At 38.4% G+C, this 24,138-nt stretch overlaps 1 pseudogene; it reads right to left on the bottom strand.

The window, feature by feature from the left end:
* Positions 1–15,074: 15,074 nt before the first annotated feature.
* LOC132424141 (glycine dehydrogenase (decarboxylating), mitochondrial-like) lies at positions 15,075–19,880 on the bottom strand (annotated as a pseudogene).
* Positions 19,881–24,138: the final 4,258 nt, after the last annotated feature.

The raw sequence follows: 24,138 nt of genomic DNA, 5'->3' as shown, positions 1-24,138 counted from the left end.
TTTCATAGTCCAAGAAGGAGCAATACTATCAAATTTGGAGAACATTAAAGAAAAGAGAAAACCTTCCAGTTTGCTGTGAAGGCAAGCTCATTTATTGCAGGACATGAGAAATGAATATTGAGCTAACCCGTAGAGGGAACTCAGAAATTTTAGAACAAAATGTAAACACATACATTACAGGAAAAATCACTTGGTGTAGGACAGATATTACGGGCTTCAAAATACTTTTCGGACCTCACTCTATGTCCGTTCTCATTCTTCACAGTAGTTATGCTCTATAAAGTTGGAGCAAACACTGAATTAGCAAATACTGAATCATTGCTTTGAGGGGAAATATAAAGTTAAGTTCCTGCAAGGCCAGGTCACATTTTTGTCAACCAATCAATGCATAACCTTATTTTGTATGTGTTTTTTTAAGACACCTTGCTTAATATAAATCGTTGCTTTGGTAATGTTGAGCTCATTATAACTATAGCTCGTGCCTGAAAGACGCTTAACTTCAATGAAGCTCATCTAACACACTTATGTTCCCCTTAAGGCACATTGCAGCCTTCTTGCACTTTAGAACACCAGGCAGCACTTCAGCTCTACACCTGGGGGGCTCTTTTAAACCATGACATCATCAACAAAAAGCACAAAATGGGAAAGATGTGGCACTGCATACACCAAGGTAAGGACACTTGTTTACTGCATGATAGATGAAACAAGAAGGTAGAGCATAGCTTTGTTTTAAGCTCAGGTGGGAACGTGTTGAGTGACTCAAATTTTTGCTGCTGAGAATGACGATGTAAGAGCCATGAGGATGGACTTGGGGTTGCAAATAAATTTTAGTGAGTAGGCAAATCTGCAAATGCAGAAGAGGTTAATAATGAGGATTGACTGTATTCAAATCTAGTTTTGGAATATTCAAGAGAGAAAAAATGACTTGTCCTGTCTTCCCTTAGCAAGCAGTGTTTTTCCAAACTATAAAATACATTATTTCACCTATTTGTTTGTTTGTTTTTCTGGAGAGGTCAAGTGTGTTATGTGGAGATTATCCAAGTCAGGGCAGGGAAGATCAAGAAAGGAATGACAATTTGTGAAGATCAGTCACCACATAGAAGACGTTGAATGCTTGCTGCCCTGATACTTGTAATTAAAATGACTGCTGCTGCTGTTTAAATTTGCTCGTATAAAAAGACTTCCTTTTCTTTTAATGCTCCAACAACTCTCTTATTTGCTCTGATCTGCTTTGAGAAATACCCTTTGCTTCTTCTACAGGTAAGTTTTTTCTTTTAATTAAAGTGAACCTAAAGAAATGCTCTTTATTTCCCCTATAAAAAGGTAATCTATAGGGTATTTTTTTTTAATTATGGTTTTTATTTGCAAAAAACTTTCTCTCTCTTTATGAGTGCCACACAGTGACAATAGTGGTGGTTACTCACTCAATGACTGTTGCTTCTTTTGTCCTTCAGTTCAGGATTTGTGACAAAAACAGAAGGCCATCTCCTCCCTCAAACTGAACATTTGTCTCTGGTGCAACGGAAAAGAACCTCTGTCCACATCCTCACTGGATTTTCCTGTTCAGTGTTTAGCCTAGCAGAACCAAAGCCCACGTGGTATTAACCAGATGCTCTGCAGAGAATTAGAAACCCTGAAATAATGGACAGCCAGGCCCCCTTAGAAGGAAACATTCATGCAGACTGATTTGCTGTCTGCTTTAGACCCAAGTAGCATGAGGTAGTTACAACCTGTCATTTCCTCCCTGAGCGGGAGGAATGCTTCACATGCTATCAATGAAGGCACAGAATAACTTAAAGTGTTCTTCTACTCTCCAACTTCTTGGTTTCCATTTCCTGCATCCTCTGAAGGGTAATGCCTAACTAAAAATCTTGCATAAAATTGATGCTTCATAAATGGTGGTAGTAGCAAAGGAAAGAAGGGCAAACAAGAGGGAGAGAGGAAGAGAAGGAGAGACAGAGAAGAGGAAATATATGAGCAGGAGAGTCAGTAGCGTCAAATACTGTTGAAAAAATAAGGGCAACAAGGACTGGAAAAGAGGACTTTTGATTTGACATCTAGATTATTCATAAGGAAGGAGCAATAGTAGAGTTGAGAGCCAGTAACCAGATTACAAAGTTTAAAAAATGAATGAGGGTGTTTCAGTAAAAATGGTGGATTGAACACATGTATCTTATTCACTCTCTCCTGGAACCCCACTAAAACCAAACTCCCATTGAAATATCAATTTTTTATTTTTATTTTTATTGAGTTACAGTTTATGTACAATATTATATATGTTACAGCTGTACAATATAGTGATTCACAATTTTTAAGGTTTATATTCCATTTATAGTTATTATAAAATATTGGCTATATTCCCCGTGTTGTACAATATATCTTTGTAGCTTAGTTTTTACATAATAGTTTATACCTCTTACTCCTTTACCCCTATATTTCCCCTCCCCCTTTCCCTCTCCCCACGGGTAACGACTAGTTTGTTCTCTATATCTGTGAGTCTGCTTCCCTTTTGTTATATTCACTACTTTGTTGTATTTTTTAGATTCCACATATAAGTAATATCATGCAGTATTTGTCTTTCTATGTCTGACTTACTTCACCTAGCATAATGCCCTCCAGGTCCACTAATGTTGTTGCAAATGGCAAAATTTCATTCATTTGTATGGCTGAGTAGTATTCCATTTTGTGTGTGTGTGTATATATATATATCTCACATCTTCTTTATCCATTCATCTGTTGATGGACTTAGGTTGCTTCCATACCTTGGCAATTGTAAATGCTGCTATGAATGTTGGGGTGCATGTATCTTTTCGAATTTTGATTTTTTTATAAGTATATACCCAGGAGTGGGATTGCTGGGTCATGTGGTAGTTCTATTTTTAGTTTTGGGGGAAATCTCCATACTAGTTTCCACAGTGACTGCACCAAATATCAAGTAATGTTTAAGGAATAAATCTCCACAAATGGGGAGAGTAGGAGCAGAGACATCAGTAACAAACTGTAGATGTTACAAAACATATGGAATGAAAACAACTGACTTAGCAGCACTGAGAAAGCCAAATCCTCAGGCTGCAGTGGGAATATCCAGGAATCATCTGGTGGAATCAGTAGCACTAGATAACCTTGGTGCTGAAGAGTGGTGGTGAAATGAAGTGGGATGTGTGTGTTTGGGGGTGATGGTGGTAATCCCCTCTCAAGTCACATGAGTTCCATCTAGGAATCCAACTGCTTCTAAAATAGCTTACATTTGCCCCTTCTATTTTAGCACCCCTCTTAGCAGAAGATGGCAGTTCTCTCCACTGAAGAGGAAAAAGCTGAGGGTCTATCAGTCAGGGTTCAGACAGGGAGGCAGAGTGACTATTAGTATTATGTGATTGGGTGTGTGCTATAGTAATTAGACTTCACAGAGCTGTGGGAGGAACGGGAAAATCAGAGAACTCACCACGCAGTCAATAAATAAGCCAAAAATAAATAAATAAATAAATAAGCCAAGCGTGTCCAAGAATGGAGTGGGACAGCAAAGCGGAAGCTCATGGAAATGTCTCTGGGAAGTTATTCCTTCTAGGTAGCTATAGCCCCTGTGAATCTTCAAAGGTCCTAGAAGTGGATCTGAGCCCACTGTGGTTAGCATAATGAACACTCAGGAGGATGGGAAGGGTCCTCTGATGGAGTCTGACTCCCAAAGAAGAAAAGCCTAAATATTTGGACATCAGGTATTCCCTAACAAATGATTTAGCCTAATCATGTTGCAGTGAAACCACCAGTCAATTAAGACCCTTCCACATGCATAGAGTTGCTAGTCAGGATTTTAGTTCACAACATTCTAGAATATGAAGAGACAACCAGGATGGCTGATATCTAAGAAAATCTCTAACACAGAAGAAGTCCAAAGCAATAGATTGAACAAAACAACTTGGAAAAAGCTGAGACAATGCAGAGAAGAGAAAATTTTTAAATTGATATTTTCAAAGAAATCAGACATTATATTGCATTCATCAAACTCTAGGATACTATGAAAAAAACTATTTTGAAAACAAATGATATCCTACAAAAATTAAACATGAGAAGAAAAATATAAAACTCAATAGAATCTTTGTAAGATAAGGTTGAAGATAACTCAAAAAGGCAGTTCAAACGATGTAGACAGTAGAGCAAAATGACATTGAAATCATTCCAGAAAAATTTCCAAGACTGAATATTGATCTAACCAAATTTATAAGTCTCTACTGGGAGAATGATGAGATGGAAATTTGCATATATCCTTAGAGATGTGGAGTGGGGAGAAAGCTAAGTTCTCATCTATCATAGTGGGAGCCAAAAAATAGTGTCGAATCTGAAAAAAAATTATCAAATAGTGATACAACCAGGGTACTTAGAGATATTAAGATATCCAGAGAGTGAAAGTACACTTAAAACAAGTTAACTGAAAGTGATTGTCTCTGGACATGGGGAAATGTGGAATGAGAGTGTAGGGGTTATTATTTGTCTTAACCAGTCTGGTAGAATTGTTCTTTGAACACGATTAACTTTAAAAATTTAAGCTTAAGAAGAGTAGGTAAGTAGTGAGGAAGCAGATGTCAGTTACACTTAATTTGATGTGACTAGGGGAAAACATACAAAAGGCAATATGCTGGTGTACGAGGTGTGTCAGGGAAGGGCACATGGAGTACCGTGTGTAAAATATAGAGAAAATGTGTGAATATCAGTAGACTGTGGACAGCAACCCATACAGATGAAGAGAATGACTCTACTATAAGGAACAGTTAGTGATTGATGTACTCACGAAAATCAAAGCATCCACAAAAAAAGCTTATTTCTATGAAGGGTAAGAGACAAAATCTCCTAATAAAAAAGCAAAAGTAGAGCAGGGAAGTCAAAGACAAGTCAGACAAAAAGCAATGGATCCTCTTGCTCTAGGAAGACCTTGAAGCAGCCATGCCAAAGGATAAAGGAGCATGTTATGGGTGATGGAGGAATACAGGCTGTCTGAGTACTCTAATCACCCGGCCCACATCACCACGCATTGCACTTCAGTATTTTGAAGTAAACATATCATTTTCAAAAGAAGAGTTTCTCATGCAGTGCCAAAAATTAATACAAGGATGTGTATGATTCATCTTCCATCCATCTCTCTAATTTTTTTAATGCCCTGCAGCTCTAAATCTAGGTCTCAATCAGCAGTATCCACTCTTCAAGTAATAAATAGAATAAAATTATTCTGAAAAGGTCAGATAAGAATTAACTGGCTACATGCGAATCCTTTGTCTTCTAGTTAGGTAATTACATTCATTTCTATTAATCTTCAAGGTTTATCAGTCTGGGGGAATCAACTTGATCAACAGAGAGGAAAATTCTCAAATATACACTAAAAGCATTTTATGTATATTTTATACATTAAGAGAATTCTATAGAATATAGAAATGGACATTGATGATGCCGTTGTTTGAAATGTTAGTTTTTAAAACATCTGCCTGTGACAAGTCACTTGAAAGAAAGAAAGGAAGAAAGAGAGAGAGAGGAAGAAGGCAAGAAAGAAAGAAGAAAAAGGAAGCCATTTATTTGGAAAAACAAACCTTGTCTTACTCTTTGGAGTAAATGTTTATGGAATATGCCTGTGAATTCTGCTAGCTGTGTACCTAAATGCAAAGGGAATGTGAATAATCTTACAAATGTGGTAGGTTTCCCACAAACCCCAGAAACCACATTAGCCAAACAGCTAGAGCTCAGTAGGCTTTCTAACAGGACACTTCCTCTCAAGGAAGGTGAAACTGACCTTGCCAATTGCTGAGTCTGTAAATAAGTAATTATTGAATCACAAAGCAAAGAACTCCATGGTCCACCGAGGCTGAAAACAATAGTAGCATAGAGGAAAATCTGTTCCTTTCCCACATACCCATTCCCTCTTGAAAATATCCCATCAGCTCCCAACACCTTAAACTGAGACAAGAGGAAAAGTACCGCCATTGGCCGAATACCTACTATGGGCCTGGCACTTTACAGATATAATTTTAGAGCCCTGTATCTCATCAGTACTACAGAGAATGGGGATTTTTGCAAGAAGAAATTACTCACAGCTGTTACAATGAACACATAGGGCTATAATGAGGATTAAATGCATGCTGGGCTCAGAACTACACAGGAAAAGGGGCAGCAACACTGAAAAGATCACATATACAAGTACCAGGGACATGGTGCCTGGCTAAGGATGAGGCTTAATCATGACAGAGAATGCCCTCCACCCCCTGGCAGGCTTGTACATATCAAGTAGCACATAACTTGCTAGAGATGCATCCCCTGTGAGGTGCAGCAAACTGGGAATGGGAACACCAAACACACACAAACACACACACACACACACACACACACACACACACACACACACACACACACACCCTAGCATATTGTTTGTGAATGACTGAAAACAAAAAACAGAGAAATTGGGAAGGTAGACAGAAAAAAAGAGATACATCACACAAAGAGGAACCAAGATTAGAATGACAGCAGACATCTTTTTTCAGAAATCATGCAGAAAACAATGGAGTGCTATCTTTAAAGTGCTGAAGGAAAAAATAAAAGTCAAACTAGAATTTTACATTCAGCAAAATTATTTTACAAGAATAAAGAAGAAATTCTTCAGAAAAAAAAACACTCTGGGAATGTATGGCTAAAAGACGTAATCTATAAGATATGAAAAAGGAATTTATTGAGGCAGAAAAAATAGGATATGGATAGAAGCTTGGATCTACATAGAGATAAAGAAAACTAAAAATTAGTAAATGAAGGTAACATACAATTTTTTAAAATTATTTTAAAATATAAATGAATGTTGAAAGCAGAAATTACAACAATCTATTTTGTGTTTGTAGCATATGTAAAAATAAAAGGCATAAACACAATAGCACAAAGAATGGGAGAGAGATAATGAAAATGTATTACTTGTAAAACATGAAGCAGGGTAATATTATTTGAAGATAGATGCTGATTAATTAAACATATATAGTAACCTTTAGGACAATAAGCCAACATATAAGCCAATAGAAAAGATAAAATGGAACAAAAAGTGTGCTCAACTAATCCAAGAGAAGGTACAAAAAGAGGAACAGAGAAATAAAGAATAGATGAAACACGTTGACTAACAAGAGGGTTGATTTTAATTCAATCATATTAATAATAACATTAAGTAGAAATCATCTAAACACTCCAGTTAGAATTCAGTGATTATCAGATTGAATCAAAACACAACATCAACCTAGGTGCTGTATACAAGAAAATCAAATTAATACAGAGACCTATGTTCAAAGTGAAGGTATGGAGAAAGATCTCCCATGCTAATATTAAGCAAAAAAAAAAGTTAGGGTGGCTATATTAGGAAGAGACAAATTAGACTTTTGAACAAAGCACATTGTCGGAGTTAAACAGGGACATAATTTAAGACTAAAGGGTCAATCCCCTAAGGTGATATAATAATACCAAAAGTGAAGGTATCTAACAACAGAGATTCAAAATGCATGAAGTAAAAACTGACAGAACTCAAAAGAATATAGCCATATGCAAAAAAAAATTTCTTTTTAATTTTTATTGGAGTATAGTTGATTTACAATGTTGTGTTAGTTTCAGGTGTACAGCAAAGTGAATTAGTTTTATATATATATATATATATACACACACACAACACACACACATATATCCACTCTTTCTTTTTTTTTTTTTTTTTAGATTCTTTTCCCATATAGCCCTTACAGAGTATTGAGCAGAGTTCCCTGTGCTATATAGCAGGTTCTTATTAGTTATCTATTTTATATATAGTAGTGTGTATATGTCAGTCCCAGTCTCCCAATTTATCCCTCCCTCCCTTATCCCCTGGTAACCATAAGTTTGTTTTCTACATCCATGACTCTACTTCTGATTTGTAAATAAGTTCCTCTGTACACTTTTTTTAGATTCCACATATAAACGATATTGTATGATATTTGTCTTTCTCTGACTTACTTCACTCAGTATGACAATCTCTAGTTCCATCCATGTTGCTGCAAATGGCATTATTTTGTTTTTGTTAATGGCTGAGTAATATTCTACTGTTTATAGTACCATATCTTCTTTATCCATTCCTCTGTTGATGGACATTTAGGTTGCTTCCATGTCCTGGCTATTTCAGATAGTGCTGCAATGAACACTGGGGTACATGTACTTTTTTTTTTTTTCGGTACGCGGGCCTCTCACTGTTGTGGCCTCTTCCATTGCGGAGCACAGGCTCCGGGCGCGCAGGCTCAGTGGCCATGGCTCACAGGCCTAGCTGCTCCGCAGCATGTGTGATCCTCCCGTACCGGGGCACGAACCCGCGTCCCCTGCATCAGCAGGCGGACTCTCAACCACTGCGCCACCAGGGAAGCCCGCATGTATCTTTTTGAATTATGGTTTTCTCCAGGTATATGCCCAGGAGTGGGATTGCTGGGTCATATGGTAGTTCTATTTTTAGTTTTTTAAGGAAGCTCCATACTGTTCTCCATAGTGGCTGTACCAATTTACATTCCCACCAACAGCATAGGAGAGTTCCCTTTTCTCCACACCCTTCCAGCATTGATTGTTTGTAGTTTTTTGATGATGGCCATTCTGACCAGTGTGAGGTGATACCTCATTGTAGTTTTGATTTGCATTTCTCTAATAATTAGTGATGTTGAGCATGTTTTCATGTGCTTTTTGGCCATCTGTATGTCTTCTTTAGAGAAATGTCTATTTAGATCTTCCACCCATATTTTGATTGGGTTATTTGCGGGAGGTTTTGATATTAAACTGCATGAGCTGTTTGTATATTTTGGAGATTAATCCTTTGCCAGTTGTTTAGTTTGCCAATATTTTCTCTCATTCTGCAGGTTGTCTTTTTGTTTTGTTTATGGTTTCCTTTGCTGTGCCAAAGCTTTTAAGTTTAATTAGATCCCATTTGTTTATTTTTGTTTTTATTTCATTACTCTAGGAAGTGGATCAAAAAAGCTTTTGCTGCGATTTACATCAAAGAGTATTCTGCCTGTGTTTTCCTCTAAGGGTGTTGTAGTGTCTGGCCTTACATTTAGGTCTTTAATCCATTTTGAGTTTATTTTTCTGTATAGTATTAGGAAGTGTTCTATATATGCAAAATTTTTTTAAAAATCTATGTTGATGTATACTTCACAATTTTTATAAATATTAACTTAAAATGGATCATAAATATAAATGTAAAATGTAAGATGATAAACCTTCTAACTTCTAGAATAAAACATAGGAGAAAAATCTGCATGAACTTGGTTTAGCATAGTTTTTTCTTTTTTAGATACAATGCCAAAACTTAATCCATAAATAACAACAGAAAAACAATGATAATAATAGAAATAATAATGAGTGGGACTTTCAAAATTAAAAACAATTGTACAGTAAAGACTGTTAAGAGAATGAAAAGGTAGACACAGACGAAAAAAGTTTTTACAAAGCACATATCTAATAAAGAATCTTTATCCAGAATACATTAAGAACTCTAAGAAGACAAACACTCTTAAAAAAAGCTGAGCAAAAGTTCTGAATAAAAAGAGCTCTACACAAACACTGTGATCTAGCTGATAAATTTATTTCCAACAGGAGTACTGATTATCAATTCTGAAACTGCTTTTTATTTGTGCTAAAGTTGAACAGATAAATATATGACATAATGAGAGCCAATTTTCTTACCCTAAGATAAAGAAGGTAAAATAAAGGGGAAACAAGAGGACAGAAATAAAAGGAGAATGCTGAAACAAAACCTGTGGTGCTGGTTGGAGTTGGAGATGCCTGTATGAACTTATGTTTTGCTTTTTGGTTCTTTCATTATATACGCATATTGTTACAGATATGAAATATATATAAATATACCTATGTATATACATGTTTTAAGATCAAATGTATATGTGTGTGTGTGTGTGTGTGTGTGTGTGTGTGTGTGTGTGTATATATATATATATATATATATATAATATTTTTTTTTTCTAGCTCTGTCCTCCAAAGGGGCCTTGAAGCAGTGTCATCCATTAGCAATAACACCTAGCACACATCTTTGTTTCTTAATACCATTCTCCAATAAAAGGAACCAGAGCTCCTTGGAGAATTGCTTCATTCCAGGGCTGGGGTATAAGCTGGAAGTATCATGTAATGCCAGGTTAAATAAATACATGAATAAATGAAAGTATAAATGGATGAATAAATGAATGAATGATGGAGCCATGTGAAAAGTATGGTGGACCCAACCTAAAAGCTGACAATCATCAACTCTGGAGCAATTTGAGCATCCCTATAAATAACTACTGGGGGGTAGACCTTCAAGATGGCGGAGGAGTAAGATGTAGAAATCACCTTGCTCCCCACAGATACATCAGAAATACATCTACATGTGGAACAACTCCTACAGAACCCCTACTGAAGTCTGGTAGAAGACTTCAGACTTCTCAAAAAACAAGAAACTCCCCACGTACTGGGTAGGACAAAAGAAAAAAGAAAACTTTGTTTATCTTCTCAAAGAACCAGCTTTTAGTTTTATTGATCTTTGCTATTGTTCCTTCATTTCTTTTTCATTTATTTCTGACCTGATCTTTATGATTTCTTTCCTTCTGCTAACTATGGGTTTTTTTTGTTCTTCTCTCTCTAACTGCTTTAGGTGTAAGGTTAGGTTGTTAATTGAGATGTTTCCTGTTTCTTAAGGTAGGATAGTATTGTTATAAACTTCTCTCTTAGAACTGCATTTGCTGCATCCCATAGAATTTGGGTCGTTGTGTTTTCATTGTCATTTGTTTCTAGGTATTTTTTTATTTCCTCTTTGATTTCTTCAGTGATCTCTTGGTTATTAAGTAGTGTACTGTTTAGCCTCCATGTGTTTGTATTTCTTACAGATTTTTTCCTGTAATTGATATCTAGTCTCATAGAATTGTAGTTGGAAGAGATACTTGATACAATTCCAATTTTCTTAAATGTATCATGTCTTTATTTGTGACCCAAGATACGATCTACCCTGGAGAATGTTCCATGAGCATTTGAGACACTAAGATCAGGAACAAGAAATGGTTACCCACTCTCACCACTATTATTCAACATAGTTTTGAAAGTTTTAGCCACAGCAATCAGAGAAGAAAACGAAATAAAAGGAATCCAAATTGGAAAAGAAGAAGTAAAGCTGTCACTGTTTGCAGATGACATGATACTATATATAAAGAATCCTAAAGATGCTACCAGGAAACTATTAGAGCTAATCAATGAATTGGGTAAAGTAGCAGGATACAAAATTAATGCACAGAAATCTCTTGCATTCCTATACACTAATGATGAAAAATCTGAAAGAGAAATTAAGGACAAACTCCCATTTACCATTGCAACAAAAAGAATAAAATATCTAGGAATAAACCTACCTAAGGAGACAAAAGACCTGTATGCAGAAAACTATAAGACACTGATGAAATAAATTAAAGATGATACAAACAGATGGAGAGTAATAGCATGTTCTTGGATTGGAAGAATCAACATTGTGAAAATGCCTATACTACCCAAAGCAATCTATAGATTCAATACAATTCCTACCAAAACACCAATGACATTTTTCACATAACTAGAACAAAAAAATTCACAATTTGAATGGAAACACAGAAGTCCCTGAATAGCCAAAGCAATCTTGAGAAAGAAAAACGGAGCTGGAGGAATCAGGCTCCTGGAATTCAGACTATACTACTAAGCTACAGTAATCCAGACACTATGGTACTTGCACAAAAACAGAAATATAGATCAATGGAAAATGACAGAAAGCCCAGAGATAAACCCACAAACATATGGTCACCTTATATTTGATAAAGGAGGCAAGGATATTCAATGGAGAAAAGACAGCCTCTTCAATAAGTGGTGCTGGGGAAACTGGACAGCTACATGTAAAATAATGAAATTAGAACACTCCCTAACACCATACACAAAAATAAACTGAAAATGGATTAAAGACCTAAATGTAAGGCCAGACACTATAAAACTCTTAGGGGAAATCCTTGGCAGAACACTCTTTGATATAAATCACAGCAAGATCCTTTTTGACCCACCTCCTAGAGAAATGGAAATAAAAACAAAAATAAACAAATGGGACCTAATGAAATTTAAAAGCTTTTGTACAGCAAAGGAAACCATAAACAAGATGAAAAGACAGCCCTCAGAATGGGAGAAAACATTTGCAAATGAAACTACTGACAAAGGATTAATCCCCAAAATATACAAGGAGCTCATGCAGCTCAATATCAAAAAAGCAAACAACCCAATCCAAAAATGGGCAGAAGACCTAAATGGACATTTCTCCAAAGAAGATATACAGATTGCCAACAAACACATGAAAGGATGCTCAACATCACTAATCATTAGAGAAATGCAAATTAAAACTACAGTGAAGAATCACAGGGCTTCCCTGGTGGCGCAGTGGTTGGGAGTCCACCTGCCGATGCAGGGGACACGGGTTCATGCCCCAGTCTGGGAAGATCCCACATGCCGCGGAGCGGCTAGGCCCATGAGCCATGGCCGCTGAGTCTGTGCGTCTGGAGCTTGTGCTCTGCAACGGGAGAGCCCACAACAGTGAGAGGCCCGCGTACCACCAAAAAAAAAAAAAAATCACCTCACACCAGTCAGAATGGCCATCATCAAAAAGTCTACAAACAATAAATGCTGGAGAGGGTGTGGAGAAAAGGGAACACTCTTGAACTGTTGGTGGGAATGTAAATTGATACAGCCACTATGGAGAACAGTATGGAGGTTCCTTAAAATCTAAAAATAGAACTACCATATGACCCAGCAATCCCACTACTAGGCATATAACCTGAGAAAATCATAATTCAAAAAGAGTCAAGTACCACAATGTTCATTGCAGCTCTATTTACAATAGCCAGGATATGGAAGCAACCTAAGTGTCCATCGACAGATGAATGGATAAAGAAGATGTGGCACATATATACAATGGAATATTACTCAGCCATAAAAAGAAACAAAATTGAGTTATTTTGTAGTGAGGTAGATGGACCTAGAGTCTGTCATACAGAGTGAAGTCAGAAAGAGAAAAATAAATACCATATGCTAACACATATATATGGAATCTAAAAAAAAATTGCTTATGAAGAACCTAGGGCCAGGACAGGAATAAAGACACACACGTAGAGAATGGACTTGAGGACACGGGGAGGGGGAAGGGTAAGCTGGGAAGAAGTGAGAGAGTGACATGGATATATATACACTACCAAATGTAAAATAGATAGCTAGTGGGAAGCAGCCACATAGCACAGGGAGATCAGCTGGTGCTTTGTGACCACCCAGAGGGGTGTGATAGGGAGGGTGGGAGGGAGATGCAAGAGGGAGGAGGTATGGGGATATATGTGTATGTATAGCTGATTCACTTTGTTATAAAGCAGAAACTAACACAATATTGTAAAGCAATTATACTCCAATAAAGATGTTTAAAAATAACTATTGGATTATAACATAAAGAATAAAATAAATATTCATGATTCCATGCTGATACAAACAAATAATTAAATAAATACAAGAGGGACATGGAGTATTGAATCTCTTCTTTACAAAAACATTCCCATTAATAAATATAGGAAGAAGAGAGAAATAGAAAATCACCATTAGAATATCACAGTAAGAATTGCTACAGGCAAGACCCATGGAATACTAAAATTAGTTTAAAGTTTAAGGAGAAACATGACCTAGTTGTATAGTCTCAGTGTATCTTGCCCTAAATATTTATGAACTATAGAGAAGGAATAGCAATTTACAGTGCACAAAACTGGCAGACACCACCTTAACCAAGTTATCAATGTTCATATAACCAGTAATAAAATATATTGATACACTGTGAAGGGTACATTACGTCTGTGTTATTTTTGTCCATGCCATCTAATCTTGCGATATTATCAGATAACCCCAAATTGAGGAACATTCTCCATAAAACCTGACTGGAGCTCTTCAAACTAAAGTCATGAAAGCTAAGGAAAGACGAGGAAGCGTCACAGATTGGAGAAGACTAATGAAAGACATTACTAAATGCCACGTGGGATCCTGGATTAGATTTTGGAACAGAAAAAGACATATTAGTGGAAAAAACTGGTGAAGTCCAAACAAAGACTGTCATTTAAGTGGTATTTATACAATGTTGGTTTCTTAGTTTTGATAATGGTACCATGATTATGCAAGACGTTACATTAGGCAAAGCTGGGTAAAAGGTAATAGGGACTCCTTGTGCTATTTTTGTAACTCTTCTATAAGACTAAAATTGTTTCAAAATAAGACTTTTTTTCAAATTGCAATGCTTTCTTAAAACATTATTAATTGCAGATTTAAAAAAACTATACACATGGAAAAAGGAAAACACTCAGAAATGCTATTATGGATAAGGCAAATTAGTAGGAGGAAAAAGATTTCTTCAGTGTATACAAAATGTAAACATTTGCCCTGGGATTTCCCACAGATGGCACAGTCCACAAAGACTTATTTGGAATAAAAATATGTCTATCAGATCTCCAGTATGGCCTCTGTAATGTCTGCATACGTGCTACATTGAAGTTAAAGTTACTATCACACCCCAAATTTTCTATGCAAAAACTAAATGGTCCCAGTCAAGGCAACTTGAACATCAACTGCTACATGTGAAAGCAGAGGCACCAACGCAAATCAATCTTCCAACGATGAGCTGCCACTCACTGTGCTAGTTGTATTTACATTTACCTTGAGAGAGATTACAAAAATATACACAGTATAAAAAACCCCTACCTGAGGGTTTCCCTGGTGGCACAGTGGTTGAGAGTCTGCCTGCCGATGCAGGGGACAGGGGTTCGTGCCCCGGTCTGGGAAGATCCCACATGCCGCGGAGCGGCTGGGCCCGTGAGCCACGGCCGCTGAGCCTGCGCGTCCGGAACCTGTGCTCCGCAACAGGAGAGGCCACAACAGTGAGAGGCCCGCGTACCGCACAAAAAAAAAAAAAACAAAAACCCGACTTGGGTCTGTGGTGGAAAATGACACTCCAAAGCACATCAAATCAGTCACTTGAACCTAAGGAGAGAAGATTAAGAAGAGACCCTCTTCTGTTCAGAAAATGGGAACTCATATCTGGAGAATCATGATTTTCTAGGTTTACAAAAGTCCACTTTTAACTAGTTTCTTTAAAAAAAAAAACACCCTGGATATTTTTGATGGTGAATTTCTTAGTTAAGGAAACAGCACAGTGTAACAGAAAGGTCTCAGCAGGAGCTGAACAGTCTCTGGTCACTTTATGTATGTCATTAACTTTCTGTGTAGACTAAATTTCTCAGTCTCTTTAGGCCTCAGTTTCCTCATTTGTGAACAGATCAGCTGATCTTGAGAGTCCCTTCCCTAGAGATCTAGGTGTCTATGAGCAACATGCTTATCCTACTATAATATCAAGAACTATAATTTGAAACTACACATCCTCTACAGCTTTTAGTCCTTCAAAGTAACAATCAGGAATAAATTGTCAGGTATAGGATGAAAATTCTCAAGAAGGATTCTCAATTCAGAATCAAATACCTCAAATTTGGGAGGAGCATTGAGTTTTATTTTAAAAAAAAAAAAAAAGCCTAGGGCTAACTTTTGAGATTCAGATACTTTCAAGGTTTGCTGAAAAACAATGATTAAGTATAAGACATTGTTCTTAAGTCTACTTTGCCCTTGTACAAGGAAATTCTTCCTGGCCCCTCTCCGGTTAGAGTTCTTCATGAAAGAAATAAATAGAAAAATTGCAGGGTGTATTATTTCAGCATATTACATGTACAAGGGGCCTGAATATTTAATAGATGGCTTCATGTGACATCTTCTTAGTTTCAACTTTGAGTTAAATTAGCAGGTTGCTTTGTAAGAGACATATCAAACAAAAGCAAGCAAAGCAATCATACTCCAATAAAAATTAATTTTAAAAATAAGTAAACCAGAATTCTCTGGAGACCGATGGCTTAGCCCTTTCTATAATTGAAAATAGTTTTGTGTTTATGACAGAGCTCTGTGGGGTTTAAAATTTTTTTTAATTAAATTAAGTAGAAAATCAATATAAAAAACTAAATGTATGGTGCATAACAGGCTATAATTACAGTTCTGGCTTCACTTGCACTTTTTCAGTGAAAAAAGCATATATTAATTTGAATGATATGAAACTGCTATCTTCATTGGTCAAAATTTCATTTGGTTTCACCTAATACTTTGTAACTCATTTATTCAGGTGTTAGTTCTTAGCCTCTTACTGAAGAACTTAAACCTTCCTTTAAGGAGGGAAAAAAAGGTTTGCAGTTAGGAATTGTGGGTCTCAGGGTTTGTAATGGGAGGAGGCATTTACACTAAAGTGCTTTTTTCCCAACTACTTAATTTAAACTATCAAAGTAGAACAACATGTACATGGTTAAAAAAATCAAACTACAAGATGAAATGAACTACAAATGAAAAGTACACGTATCCTCTCTCCTATCCCACTAGAAAAACATACATGATTTTCACTGAACTCCCTAGAGGTAATCACTTTAAATCCTTTCTAGCTTTATTTCATTTGGTCACTGCTATGGTCTGAATGTTTGTACCCCCCAAAATCCATAAGTTGAAATCCTAACCCCTAAGATGATTGTATTAGGAGGTGGGGCCCTTGGGAGGTGACTAGGTCACGAGGGTGAAACCCTCATAAATGGGATTAGTGCCCTTACAAAAGAGGCTACAGAGAGATCCCTCCCCTCTTGGCCATGTGAGGGTACAATTAGAAGTCTGCAACCTGGAAGAAGGCTCTCACATCACCATGTCAGCACCCTGATCTTGGACTTCCAGCCTTCAGAACTGTGAGGAATAAATTTCTGTTGTTTATTAAAAAAAAAAAAAAAGAAAATGGGAATTCATAAACAACCATGGGTGGACAGGTACAAACCATGTGCTGATTTCCACAGACGTCATCAATCCAGGTGATGATTGGCCAGAATTTGTTCTCTGGTTTCATCAAGGGGGGCTGCCACCTCTCTGGAATATGGTCGATCCCAGTGGGAGGACATGAAACAGGACAAAGAGTGTGGAGACCTCCTCAGTGGATTGACCCTGGGGTTGATGCAGCCTTCCTCGATGTCAGCGATTTCCTGCCGAATGCTGATCCTGGCATCACAGAATCTATCCAACTCTGCCTTGTCTTCTGACTCAGTGGCCTCAGTCATGAGAGTGCCTGCCACTGGCCAGGACATGGTAGGGGCATGAAATCCATAATCCTAAAGCCTCTTGGCCACATCCATGGCCTCCATATTTGCAGACTTTTTGAAGGGTCTTATATCCAAAACAAATTCATGAGCCACGTAACCTCTTGCACACTGGAAAAGGACTCTGTAGTGTTTTTCTAATTGCTTGGCTATGTAGTTGGCATTTATTATAACAAATTCTGTGGCCTGTTTAAGGCCCTTGCCTCCCATCATCTTAATATAAGCCCATGAAATGGGCAAGATGGAACTGGAGCCCCACGGGGCTGTGCTGACAGTACCCAAAGGCTGGGCGTCTTCACTTGGCTTTGCTGCAATGATGGGATGATTAGGCAGAAAAGGGAGAAAATGCTTCTTCACTCCGATGGGCCCCATGCCAGGGCTGCCTCCTCCAGGGGGAATGCAGAAAGTCTTGGGAAGATTTACGTGTGAGACATCAGACCCAAAGTCTCCAGGACAACAGATTCCACATGAATGGTCATATCTGCCCTGTCCAGGTAGATCTGTCCTCCGTGTTGGTGGATCAGTTCACACACGTCTCTGACGGTCTCTTCAAACACTCCACTGGTGGATGGGTATGTAATCGTGATTGCTGCCAGGTTCTCCTTGTGTTTATCCACCATAGCCTTGAAATGAGCTGCATCGATATTTCCGTATTTATTTACCTCCACAGGCTGAATCTTCATGCCTGCCATGGGCACTTGCAGAATTGGTCCCATTTGCGGATTTTGGAATGTGTCTCTCTCCTTTCCCATCTAAGTAGGCTCAGATAGTGACCAGCCCAGCATATTCCCCCTGGGCTCCACTGTTAGGCTGGAAAGAGATTCAGTCACAGCCCATGAGTTCACACAAATCCTTCTCAAGTTCTCAGAAAAGCTGCTGGTCCCTTGGATCTTGATCCAGAGGCACAAAGGGGTGGATGTTTGCAAATTCTATCCATGTGATAGGCACGAGTTCTGATGAATTGTTGAGCTTCATGGTACAGGACCCCAGGGGAATCATGCTATGAACAAGGGAAAGGTCTTTTGTTTTCCAATCTCTTCATATATCAGACAATATTTGTTTCAGAGTGATAACTGTTGAACACTTGATGTGTGAGGAATGGGCTAATTCTCTTGAAGGCAGACCTTAGGATAACTCTCCGCTTCTCACCCATGCTTTCAGCAACCAGCTCTGCAGACGACTCACAGCCAAAGGTCCACAAGTCGTGCAGATCTTTTTCACTGACTGTTTCATTAAGAGAAATACCAAGTGTACCATCCTCAGTGAGCTGAATATTTATTTGCCACTGAGCGGCCCTGCCCAAAACCTCACTCACTGAGTAGCCACACTGAATCTTCAAAGTGTCAAAGAACTAGTCGTGCTGGAGTTGGTGCCCTGCTCACTTGAGACGTTCAGACAAAATCAAAGTGGCATTATGTACCCTCCTAGCAATATGTTCCAGTCCATGGGACCCGTGATAGATTGCACACATTGTAGCCATATTCGCCAAGAGAACCTGAGCTGTACAGATGTTGCTGATAGCCTTGTCTTTCTGGATGTGTTGCTCCCTGGTTTGAAGAGCAAGAGGATACACTACTTTTCCACTGGCATCTCTTGTTACTCCCACCATTCTTCCAGGTATCATCCTCACCAAGCTTTCTCTGACAGCTGAAAAGGCATGTGGTCTGCTATAGCCTAGTGGCACTCTAATCTCTGTGAGCTGCCCAGGGCAATTCTACCCCCAGTTCTCCAGGAAGCCTCAGGCTACACAGAGCTAAAAGATCAGCAGTGCAGCAGGCCAAGCTCCCGGCCTGATGGGCACTCCACAAGTTCTGTGAAGCCTTCCACTTTCCCCTCAGTGTCCAGGTACTAGAACAGCACTCCACTGAAATCTTTTCTGCTGAAGTCCATTTCATGGGGTAACTTCAGTTCAGTGAGGACTCCAGCATACTTGCTTGAATCTGGATGACAGCTATTGTCTGTGGATGGCAACGGGGGTCAACAAAAAACTTCCTCCTCTTGTTGTGTCTGTGGCAGAGCTGCATTGCCTCTGCACCCGTGGTGGCCTCATCCAGCAGAAAGCATTAACCACGCCCATACCTGTGATGTCACACACCATGGTCTGGTAGTTGAGTAAACTGTCCTCTCTCCTCTGAGACACCTCTGGCTGGTACTGAGCATACTGGGTGATCCACCTTGAGTTCTCCAGTTAAGTTAGACAAAATTGTCTGTAGCACTGAGCAGCTATAATAGCCCATGCTAATATACAATCTCCAGATCTGCTTCTTGCTGGAAATGGCATGCAGAGTTGTAAGGGTATCATTTTCACAGACGGGGTCATCCATTTTCAAGGGTCTTTTCAAGAGGATGCTGGCAGAAATGTTCTTTTCTCTCAGTTCATCTACTCTCGCCAGCCCCAGGGCCAATAACATCTCCTCTGGTCTTTGTCCCCGGGGTCGATATGCCTCTGAGCAAAGTCGTCGTGTCTAGGCAGGAGGAGCTGCAGGGGACGCGAGCACAGCCGCCCCGCTATCCCCGCCGCTACTGCTGTAGCGGCCCCGCGGAGCCCACCCGGGGCCCCGCGCCCCCAGCCAGGCGGTGGCAGCCTCGGACTCCGCAACCCAGACGCAATCCACAGGCACCGGCGCACATCTGCATGGTGGTGTCCCTTGCCCGGGCCTGCGAGAGTCAGCAGCGCTTTCAGATCTCCTGGTCGCGGGCCCCTGGGTGGCGGCTGCCCTAGGGTGGCTGGAGCCCTTTCCCGCTGGATGACCAAATGGACAGATGGATGTTCAGAGGCAATGAATCTGTGCCACGCTGAGCCCGCAGGTGCGCACAAGGTTGTTACTCCCAGGACTTTTTTTTTTAATGCCCATAGTTTTTCCAGATCGTGTTGTATCTGACCTGGGCCTTAGGCTTGGGCATCAGTATTTTCAGTAAAACTGCTCTGTTGATTCTAATTTCAGTCAGCGTTTAAAACACTGCTCTAAAAAGGTAAAAGAATAAAGAGAAAGTGAAAATGATAATATAAAGGGTAAAAAATTCATAAGCAGAATAAATATTTATATTTGCTAGAAATTTCATAATATATAAAATGTTTATATAATCCCATTTGTGCTGGTTTTAGCAGGATTACTGATGATATTGTTGAAAGAAAATGTGACAAAATAATAGCTATGCCTGGTTAATTTCATATAGATAAAGTATTATTCCTCTGTTCCTTTACACTTTTTACCTCTCTCCAAAGCAGACTTATGTGTTAATTTTATAATCAAGAGAAATAAATTTAAAAGGCACAGAGAAAAATGTGCCTTCTAAGTAATTCTTAGGCACTTAAAGTGTGAGGACTTCTGCCCTGGAACAGTTCCTTACAGGTCATCCAGCTGTAATGGGTACATTACCAGACAGCACATGAAGACTTGATTCAAAGAAGTAAAATAATCCTGACCGCTGTCTGAGTTTGGAATTACCAAGGCCCCAAACTTAGCATATGTACAAGCAGCAACTCTTTCAACCATTCCTGTAAGTGGACATCTTTAGACAACCCCTTCACTTTTGGGCTCCTAAGTTATTAGAAAACTGCCCATTCAAAGTCAATACCTTAACTCCACTCTATTCCTACCTACTTGACTCTAGAATCCAGATACTGAAATGTCTCCATTTAAATTAGCTGTCACTTGGGGAATCGAGGACTAAAGTGATGAGAAGAAAAGTTCAGGGTCAGTCCTTGGCTTTTATATTGATTCGGTCACCCAAGGACCTCATGTACAATCATATAGAAGTGTAAATTAGAAACATATAAAATAAATTCAGAATCTTTCTACCTACCTCCCCAAGTCCCAAATCAATATAATAAACACTTTGTAAGCTTGCCAAGGTCACCACGTAGAGATGTTTTGGTTTAAAGAAAGGAACCAGTATTTAAAAATGTGTTATTTCCAATGAGAATGCAGAAATTCAGACTGAACCCACAGGTTCTAATGGCAAAACTCAGCCAGATAAAACAAATATAGCCACAGTATAAATCATTCCATATTACCTTGCATTAGAGACATTTTATTGCCCAGCTGTTATAGCTCATATGAGTTTTTAACACATTATTACATTTTCAAGAGTGAGTATTCCTTTTTTATTTTAATACATCTTTATTGGAGTATAATTGCTTCACAATACTGTGTTAGTTTCTGTTGCACAACAAAGCAAATCAGCCATATGCATACACATGTCGCCATATCCCCGCCCTCTTGAGCCTCCCTCCCACCCTCCCTATCCTACCCACCTCTAGGTCATCGCAAAGCACCGAGCTGATCTCCCTGGACTATGCTGCTGCTTCCAGCCAGCCAACTATTTTACATTCAGTAGTGTGTATCTCACTTTGCTACTCTCACTTTGCTCCAGCTTTGCCCTCCCACCCCATGTCCTCAAGTTCTCTATGTCTACCTCTTTATTCCTGCCCTGCAACTAGGTTCATCAGTACCATTTATTTTTTTTTTTTTTTAGATTCCATATGTACGCATTAGCATATGGTATTTATTTTTCTCTTTCTGACTTACTTCACCCTGTATGACAGACTCTAGGCCCATCCCCCTCACTACAAATAACTCAGTTTCGTTTCTTTTTATGGCTGAGTAATATTCCATTGTATATATGTGCCACATCTTCTTTATCCATTCATCTATCAGTGGACACTTAGGTTGCTTCCATGTCCTGGCTATTGTAAATAGAGCTGCAATGAACATTGTGGTACATGACTCTTTTTGAATTACGGTTTTCTCAGGGTATATGCCCAGTAGTGGGATTGCTGGGTTGTATGGTAGTTCAATTTTTAGTTTTATAAGGAACCTCCATACTGTTTTCCATAGTGGCTGTATCAATTTACATTCCCACCAACAGTGCAGGAGGGTTCCCTTTTCACCACACCCTTTCCAGCATTTATTGTTTCTAGATTTTTTGATGATGGCCATTCTGACCAGTGTGAGGTGATACCTCACTGTAGTTTTGATTTGCATTTCTCTAATAATTAGTGACGTTGAGCATCTTTTCATGTGCCTCTTGGCCATGTGTATGTCTTCCTTGGTGAAATGTCTATTTAGGTCTTCTGCCCATTTTTTAACTGGATTGTTTGTTTTTTTGATATTGAGCTCCATGAGCTGTTTGTATGTTTTGGAGATTATTCCTTTGTCTGTTGTTTCATTTGGAAATATTTTCTTCCATTCTGAGGGTTGTCTTTTTGTCTTGTTTATGGTTTCCTTTACTATGCTAAAGCTTTTAAGTTTAATTAAGTCCCATTTGTTTATTTTTGTTTTTATAGGAGGTGGGTCCAAAAAGATCTTGCTGTGGTTTATGTCAAAGAGTGATTTTCCTATGTTTTCCTCTAAGAGTTTTAGAGTGTCTGGTCTTACATTTAAGTCTTTAATCCATTTGGAGTTTATTTTTGTGGATGGTGTTAGGTAGTGTTCTAATTTCATTCTTTTATATGTAGCTGTCCTGTTTTCCCAGCACCACTTGTTGAAGAGACTATCTTTTCTCCATTGTATGTTCTTGCCTCCTTTGTCATAAGTTAGGTGCCCATGTGTGCATGGGTTTATCTCTGGGCATTCTATCCTGTACCATTGATCTATATGTCTGTTTTTGTGCCAGTACCATATTGTCTTGATTACTGTAGCTTTGTGGTATACATTGAAGTCGGGAGCCTGGTTCCTCCAACTCCATTTTTCTTTCTCAAGATTGTTTTGGCTATTCGGGGTCTCTTGTGTTTCCATATAAATTGTAAGTTTTTTTTTTCTAATTCTGTGAAGAATGCCTTTGGTAGTTTGATAGGGATTGCAGGGAATCTGTAGATTGTTTTGGGTACTATAGTCATTTTCACAATATTGATTCTTCCAATCCAAAAACATGGTATATTTCTCCATCTGTTTATGTCATCTTTGATTTCTTTCATCAGTGTTTCATAGTTTTCTAAGTACAATCTTTCAGCTCCTTAGGCAGGTTTATTCTTAGGTATTTTATTCTTTTTGTTGCAATGGTAAATGGGAGTGTTTCCTTAATTTCTCTTTCTGATTTTTCATTATTGGTGTATAGGAATGCCAGCGATTTCTGTGCATTAATTTTGTATCCTGCAACCTTACCAAATTTATTGATTAGTTCTAGTAGTTTTCTGCTGGCATCTTTAGGATTTTCTATATATAGTATCATGTCATCTGCAAACAGTGAGATTTCCACTTCTTTTCCAATCTGGATTACTTTTATTTCTTTTTCTTCTCTGATTGCTGTGGCTAGGACTTCCAAAACTATGTTGAATAAGAGTGGTGAGGGTGGACAGCCTTGTCTTGTTCCTGATCTTAGTGGAAATTCTTTCAGTTTTTCACCATTGAGTATGATGCTTGCTGTGGGTTTGTCATATATGCCCTTTATTATGTTGAGGTAGCTTCCCTCTATGCCCATTTTCTGGAGAGTTTTTATCATAAATCAGTGTTGAATTTTGTCAAAAGCTTTTTCTGCATCTATTCACATGATCATATGGCTTTTATTCCTTAATTTGTTAATGTTGTGTATCACATTGATTGATTTGCATATATAGAAGAATCCTTGTATCTCTGGGATAAATCCCACTTGATCATGGTGTATGATCCTTTTAATGTGCTGTTGCATTCTGTTTGCTAGTATTTTGTCCAGGATTTTTGCATCTATGTTCATCAGTGATATTGGTCTATAATTTTCTTTCTTTGTGATATCTTTGCTCTGGCTTTGGTATCAGGGCAATGGTGGCTTTTTAGAATGAATTTGGGAGTGTTTCTCTCTCTGCAATTTTTTGGAAGAGTTTGAGCAGGATGGGTGTTAGCTCTTCTCTAAATGTTTGATAGAATTCTCCTGTGAAGCTCTCTGATCCTGGACTTTAGTTTGTTGGAAGATTTTT

The sequence above is a fragment of the Delphinus delphis genome, chromosome 4 (genome assembly GCF_949987515.2).
Source record: "Delphinus delphis chromosome 4, mDelDel1.2, whole genome shotgun sequence".
Lineage (NCBI taxonomy): Eukaryota > Metazoa > Chordata > Mammalia > Artiodactyla > Delphinidae > Delphinus > Delphinus delphis.
Note: the sequence above shows the minus strand (reverse complement) of the source record. Positions and strands in the feature narration are given on the sequence as shown.